Raw genomic sequence first — 8,279 nt, forward strand, 5'->3', positions numbered from 1 at the left:
AACTCCACATCTTCATCATCATTGATATCGTTACCAATGTAGTATATTGTATTTGTATCAACTACAGTCTCTAACTTGACTATCATGCGATGAATGGATTGGCTGCCTTGTAGCCCCAAATTTTGATGAATTATGTCGTTCATTTAATTATATGTAGTGTCCCGTTTGATTTTCATCGTTTTCGTTTTTCTTTCAGATCAGACACCATTGAGACCTCAATTTGCCTCCCATTATGGTAGATAACTACAAGATAAGTGTATGAACTTGAGCTCATCTTTCAACAAAATTTGGTCTAGGGTTTGGCTTAGATTCAGATTTTTTTTAAAAAAAATTGAATTTGTAAGTGTATTGACAATGATTTCACAAGATACAAGCTTTGAAGACCATGTGATGGAATACAAACTTCATAGCTTGGAATAGAGATGAGAGACGTGGGAGACTTTGTGGTAGAAAATGAGTGAGTGACAAATAAGGCAGAAACCCACTATTTAAGGGGGTTTCTGACCGACATATACTCGAGTATCTGGGGTGGTGTAACACCCCGTATATATCCGGTAATGTTATCATATCATTGTATTAAGCTGCGCTTAATTAAAATTGTGGAATATCTTTTTCTTTTCAATTATGACGTCATTATACTTAGCCAAGTTGAATACTTAATTCATTTTCATAACATTGCCTGTATGTAAATGCAAAAGACAGACATCTATACTGAAATAACCTCATAACATAATTAAGATCATTAACTAAGTCTCTAGTCACGACACTACTACACGTAAGCCGGACAGCCCTAACAGTTTATACAACCCAAATCTAATCAACAACATAATCCAATGTGGCATGGACAATCCCCATGCTCGTCAAATAAGGCAACAAGGCCCAACAACAGTCTCAACAATAACAGCATAATCATAAAGATAACATAACAACATCCAACATATAATCATAACAGCAGACATCTAACTTAGCTCCGGCCTCCTGCCGCTAGAGGTCTCAACCCCAGCGTTACCTGAACCTGAAATGTGTACCCCAAACGTGGGGTGAGATCTCTAAAAAGAAATCTCAGTAAGACAAGGGGTCCTCAAGGACTCTTCCGCCCCAAGCTCACTTACAAGTATAATATAAGTTCAAAAGCAGTAAATTCAATGCATATTCATGTTAAGGCATTTATATCATGACAGTATAATCTCTTGCTCGATGAGCTAATACTACAACTCATGAATCATGTGATGTATGTAAATGCGGTTCGACTGGCCAGGGAACAGGATAGGGATTATGCACGTATGCGACCCATCTAAACATAAGAGTCGCAGTCTTATGCCTTACACACCAGAGTCGCTGTCTGATCGTGTAAGTGACAACATCACTTTCATACACTACATGTCTTACACACCAGAGTCGTTGTCTGATTGTGCAAGTAGTCAACAATTAATTTAATACATCTCAGGCATATATCAATGCATATTTCATCTTACATAAAAGCATACCATGTATATAAACCACCCTCCCATGGAGGTCGGTGGAACAAACAACAGACTAATCCGAGGACACGAAAGTTTACTTTGTAAGCTAGCTATCCAAACCCAGAGTCCACACAAGCTCAAAGCCCAAAACACAGCAGATTCACAATCTGTTATGTTTCAATAATATATCAATACTCATACTCTACAAGCATACAATATAAAGACAACGCCTTTACTTTATGTTTTACGTCTTAAGGCTTCACACAAAGCCACAAGCCCTTAATCACTTGATTCTGACTTAATTCAATTATTACAGAAGTTCAACTTCATCAATCTAGGGTCCACAAACCTCCAATAGCCTACTGCATGAACAATGCAGCTACTGTTCTTCGAAATCCCAGAATATCCGGATATTTGTCGGGGATATATCCGGATATCAATATCCGGATATTATATCCAGATATGCATATCTGGATATCATATCCAGATATCCATATTCGGATATCAAGGACCCCAAATCCGGATATCAATATCCGGATACACATATCCGGATATTTCGCGACAGGAAGCAGCTTCTGCATTCGCGAAGATATCCATCCAAGGTACCATTTTTAACACTTTAAAACGTCAAAGCATGCATTTTTATTCTGTTTTAGGTTCATACAACAGTTGGTTACTTGTTTAACTCATTAAACATTTCAAGACATCAAATTTAACCCATTAAACTCATGATCAAGGTTGGTGACACTTACCCAAGCTCAAAACAGAGCAAGAAGGTGCTCTTGGAGCTCACACTTCCACTCTTACAATCTGAATTGCAAAGGAAACGAAAATGCCAACCAAAGCTTGGCCCTTTCTACACAAAGGAAGCTTCACAAGCCAAGAACAAGACTCCAACCAAGGAAACTTAGAACACAGCCCAAAGAACCCCTTTAAAACAGAAACTCCACTCCACAACAAGGTCACAACTCACTCCCCATGATGATTCTCACTCACACCAAGTGTTTAGAAGAAGAAATCAAGAAGAAAGGTGACAACTTGGCTCACAAGAGGTGAAGGAGAGGTGGTGGCAAGGTGGCTGGTTGTAACTCAGCATTTCTCACATAGCAAGTCATAAAAATGACCTAGGATCATGTGTCATAGCCTTATATAGGCCACTTATGAATTAAACACATAATATTAACTTTAATTTCTACGCTTAGCATTTTAATCCCAAACTCAGGATTCTTAACCTACTTAATTTTACAAGAATTATCATATTTTTATAATATATTTCGGAGCACCTTTTCGGTATGCGCTTTTTATAGCCAATATCAGTTTCTGGCACCAGTTCTCATTATTTTAACTTGAAACTCGTTTTACAAGTCCTATATATTATTCTAGGAATTATCATGCACTTATTATAATTTTCTGGGATACTTTTTCGGTACGCATTTATACCGACTAGAAGAACCAGTATCTGCACTTTTCGTCAGAAAAGCGACTTTCAGCATTCTTAATCACTTACTACATTTATTTAAGCCTCATGATAATTATTAGGGTCAATTATGGAATTATTTCCTAATTTCACATAATTAATTAATTAACTTCCTTAATTAACGGTGCAAGTTTTTATATGTGGATACTCGAGTATTCATCGTGATACTTAGGTAGGAGGGTGCATACTCGAATAAATAATTCAAGAAATGATATACTCGAGTATATTGTCCTGTGCTCAAGTATAATTTTATCAACTATCAAATATGGGTAAATTAATGTTACGTTGAAGAAAAAAGTCAAATATTTTAAATAATTTGTAAATGGGGATGAAGTTATAATTTTTAATTAATGAGGAGAAGCCGGGGGGGGGGAGGTTGCCAAGTAGAGAAGCATTAATTCACAGTAGACGGGTAGCATCCCACTATTTCCAAGTTACAACGCATGCATGATGCACCAAAAGACGGATGTGAATGTGTGAAAGAGAGTTGGCCAACACTCGGCAGCAGAACCACAATTATAAGATAAGTATCTAAGTTTTTTTTTTTTTTTTTTGAAATATTCCAAAGAATTCATTGCTTCGCAACTAATTCAATTTAGGGTGGATCAAGATTAATGCTTTAAACCCTTTTCAAAGATGGTATTAAAAAGATTCGAATACATGCTCTTATCCCCATCCACTTAGTTCACATGCGCTAACTGAACTATTACTATGTGATAAGTATCTAAGTTAGTACTAGATTTCGATTTTTATAGCTGTGAGTTTGAATTTTGAACATTGACTTTTTCAAATCAAACTGGGAAATCAATCTCATCAACTTCATTGTTCTCATTGGCCATTCAGATTGTACCTTGGTATCATTCTTGTATGCTTTTTCCTTTTCTTTTCATGTTGGGCCCTGATTCTTAGATGCTACAGTTCTTTGTTATTATCATTCTATGAAGCTGTCAATCACTTACATGCGAGGATTTTTTATTCTTTGATTCGTTTCTTGCACGTGTTTGCAACGTGACTGCTTTTTGTCTCTCTTTTTTTTTTTGGATATTTCCTTTGACCAAAGACCTTTTTGTTGTTTTATGTCCTTTCAATCATCATTCTGACTTTTTTTATTTTAATTTTAATATAATTTTTTTAAGAGAGAGAGAAAGGAGTAGAGATAAAAGTGAGCTGAAATCAAATTTTATCCCAAAAATTTTAAATCTATATAATTTTTTTTTTAATTTGACCTGATATTCATAATTCTGATATTTCTCTTCTGCTTTACATTAAATGAGGTTGCTATTTTGCTTCTCCTAATAACAAGTTTCAGACGTGCAAGCTATAACCGTTTGAAACATGGAATTCGTGCAAACATGCACGCATATACACGTGTACATCCTTTTTGGCTTTTACTTAAATAGATCATTGGGTTGGACCATGGATGCTGAGCATCTTTTTATTTTCACGCACTCTTTAATTACTTATCAATAATATATTGTTGGAATTATTTATGTTTTATAAATCTTGACATGCATGTTACATGTTTGAAAGGAGCTTTGTTATAGAAATGTAATAGAAGTGTAAAATTATTTATGTACTTTTAATTAATAATTTAATTTTTGAAATATAAATTATAATATAATATTAAAACTTTAGTGAACAAAAAAATTTCAGATCTGTTATTACCTTCACGCTTAGAACTAAAAATAATGGATTTGAATCCTCTCATGTTAAAAAAGTATGACATGATCATGTCAGAAATTATAATTATAGAAAGATTTTGTTAATGATAATAAAATAGGAGAGAGAAAAATATTGAAATGAATAATTATAAAATCATAACAGTTAATTAAACTGTGTATAATTGTGATCTTTCAATATGACTATGTCATATTTTTTTTTATTACATGAGATTATTCATTTCCAAAAATAATTAATGGGGAGATTAATTTATGACAAAGGAAATGTACGTTATTAAATGTTGCGAAGTTTTAGGGTCACTCTCACACTGCTTTATGTTCCAACATTGACGAGTAAAACGATTAATGCCTGAAAAAGTGGTCAATTATCTTTGAGGAGCTAGTACAACATATATATTCTTACCAGTCAAAGTAAAACAGTTACTCATCATAACAATATTCAATCAAGGACATGATATTATCATCTACCTGCTCAATCTAGGATATATAGTTTGTACGTATATTTTTTATAGAATAATAAAATGTTACTCTAGTCTTATTGTAAAGTTTTCAATAATAATTTTAACATAGAGTACATCCCTATTTTAAGTTATGAAAGACATAATGTTTAATCTATCATTTAAATCCATTCAATTTTTAAGTGGGCCATGTTAAAATAGACAGACTTCGGATGTTGGCTGTGTTGCAAGTCAAATGAAGTTAACCCCAGTCAACATTAAGGAACCTCATGCCCAAAGTTAATTGTTCCATTTGCTTCAGATATTGAATGTAGAGCTGCCAAATATGATTCTGAAGTTTCTTGTATTAGAGTGGTGCCACCTATACCAGGTGGAGGATTGGGATAATTTTATGAGGTATCATACTTTTTAATAATGAGACTTTGAAAATGAGCATCTGGGTATTTTTCATTGGATCATCAAGAATCTAATCTGTAAAAGATGAAAGAAGACCACCAATTTGACCCAGTAGAATATATCTAAATGTGGACTTAGCAATTGTTGTACTATCCTTAAAAATTTCAACTTGCCCATCAGTTACTATGAATGCTAGAATAAAAGTACTCTCTCACTTCCAACATAGACAAAAGAAAAATAAATAAAAAAGTATTAAGAACCTTCAAAACAATGCCAAACAAACGACATATTCTAAATCAAACTTCAGTGAAAACTCATTGTAATGATAAATGTTATATAGTCGAGTCATTCATATGAAGGATATTCATGATATATAAGTAAATTACTTCCAAAATTCCCATATGCAGCTAATATTGCAAACAAAACCCTCTGGATCTATTGAACAACAAATGTTCAATATTGCGGGATGACCTCTTACAAATTGTCGAAACTCCTCGTCCTAATGGCTCATATATTGTAATATTTACCATGATTGGTTTCTTTTTTATTTTCTAATAATGCAAAGCGTTTATACTTATAACAAATTAATGAAATTTTTTATCTATATCAACAAGTAGAGCCGGCAAAACGGGTTTGGCTCGGCAGGCCAACCCGCCAAACAGGACGGGGCGGGCTGACTTTTTCAACCCATCTCAAAAGCGGGGCGGGGCAGGGTAATGACGGACATAGGCGGGCCGAAGCGGGTTAGTGTAAAATAGACTCGGGCTGTCAACCCGCCAAACAGGACGAGACAGACTGACTCATTTTTTGACGGGTTGATGGCGGGGTGGGGCCGGCCGCCCACTTTGTCACCTCTATCAACAAGTAAGCATGCATTTATTTTTCAATTTTATTGAGACAAGTACAGAGAGGGTGAACCTTGGAGTAAGTGTTAAGGTTGCTCCTTTTTTACCATCCTTTAATGGGATAATATTACAATGCATTTTAAATTTAATAAAAGATAAAAATACTTTTGTTGACTCATTTTGAGTCAATCTCATTTTAAATGAGCCTTGCCCTAAATTAACTTCAACCTCGTAAAACAATGGGAGCAAGAGGAAAGAACTATTCTTTGTTATTTTTTTCCCCCTCCCAATTACCAAATGAATGGGGCTTGAAAACATGATATCTTGAGCTTCTTTTCATGCTTGTCCTGGGTCCAAACGGGCTGGAACTGAAGTATTGTAATTGATTTTTCTGAGACCCAAAAGATATAGGGTATTGTATTAACGCAGTTTGCACTTTGGAGGACGTTACGCTGTGTGCCAAATAATCAATTCTAAAGTCCTAACCAGAGCTGGAACCCTGTCGGCTTAAACAATTTGAAATATTTGACTTAGCGTTTGAAATGCTTTTCAAAATAATGAGTAACTTTAGTATCCTTTGAAATTGGAGGTGAAAATAATTTTTTCCTCTAATCTTTTCGCTCTCATTTTTAAGGGATAATATATTAATCATATTCCTTAAAATTTTTACCAAGAACACTTGAAATTTCTTTAATATAAAAATTTCTCAATTTTATCTTACGAAAGGGACTTGCCATTACAAATAGCGATTGCAAAATAAAACTAGAGACATGTAAACTATGGAAAGATATATTAGCTAAAGTACTAACCTGTAAGAGGTGAGCATAGCGGAAAACATTACATTTTTTTCCGCAATTTCCAGTCAAATGTCACACTCTCACTGAAAGCAAGGCTATTATTTAACATGCATTCAGTTCTGTTACAATTTACAAGCTACCCAATTGTAAATGCAGGAAATTAACCAAAGGAAATAACAAGAATTAAAATGACTTCATAGTGTGGTCAATGGGCTACCTCTGTCAAACTAGCCTTACTAGCCCAATACACAGTCCTTGAAATGAATGGGCTTTTGCACTCTCCTTTTCTAATTGAGCCAAGTATTTTGGTCTAGTTGACATGCGATTGGGCTGGGATCTATAAAGGGGCCCGCTTTACACATGCATGCAGCCATGCAGGATTGCATACTATAATCGATCTTGAGAAAAAAAAAAGGTTTTACAAAAAAGTAAAAAGAACCGATCTTGACTTATTGCTAGATTGCTATATCTACGGGATGATAGCTTGGTGAGTGAATTTAATGAATAACTATTACTAGATAATACTATTTAATTTCCCTAATTCTCTCCTTACTCACTACAAGAAAATGTGTGTTTTGTGACAGATAATTTGCGATGATCAGTGGCAAACCGTCGTAGAATAACTCACAACGACGATTACTTCGACGCCCTACTGAGCCGTAATTGAATATCATAATTCCACGACGACTTTTCGAGGCGGTTATAAACTGACACAGAATATAACAATTTCACGACGGTTTGAACCGACGCAGAATAATGACGGTTACAAACTGACGCATAATGTGAAATTTAAGGTGGTTACCAACCGTCACAAAATATAAATTTCATGATGGTAGATGTTTTTTATGAACAATGACACTTGGAAAGATTTGAACACAGTATACATTGGAGGAATTCAATGACAACAACCACTCTGCCATTGAATTTATTGTAATATTTTATTATTATTATTAATAATATATTTATTACATACTTTTGTATAAATTTAAATCAACATTTTCAACTGAGTCAATTATGGGTGTAGTCTTCATAATATTGGTTCAACCATAATTTTGTGACTTTAACGTCTTTCTTGTTGAATTTATCTCCTACATACATATAAAACTGTGTTGGGCCCATCTTTTCATTTTTTCTTTTCTTTTCACATGATCAGCCCCATATACT

Source organism: Gastrolobium bilobum, unplaced genomic scaffold, assembly GCF_033153095.1.
Source record: "Gastrolobium bilobum isolate Gb01-03AN ecotype WA unplaced genomic scaffold, APGP_CSIRO_Gbil_v1 utg11031, whole genome shotgun sequence".
NCBI lineage: Eukaryota > Viridiplantae > Streptophyta > Magnoliopsida > Fabales > Fabaceae > Gastrolobium > Gastrolobium bilobum.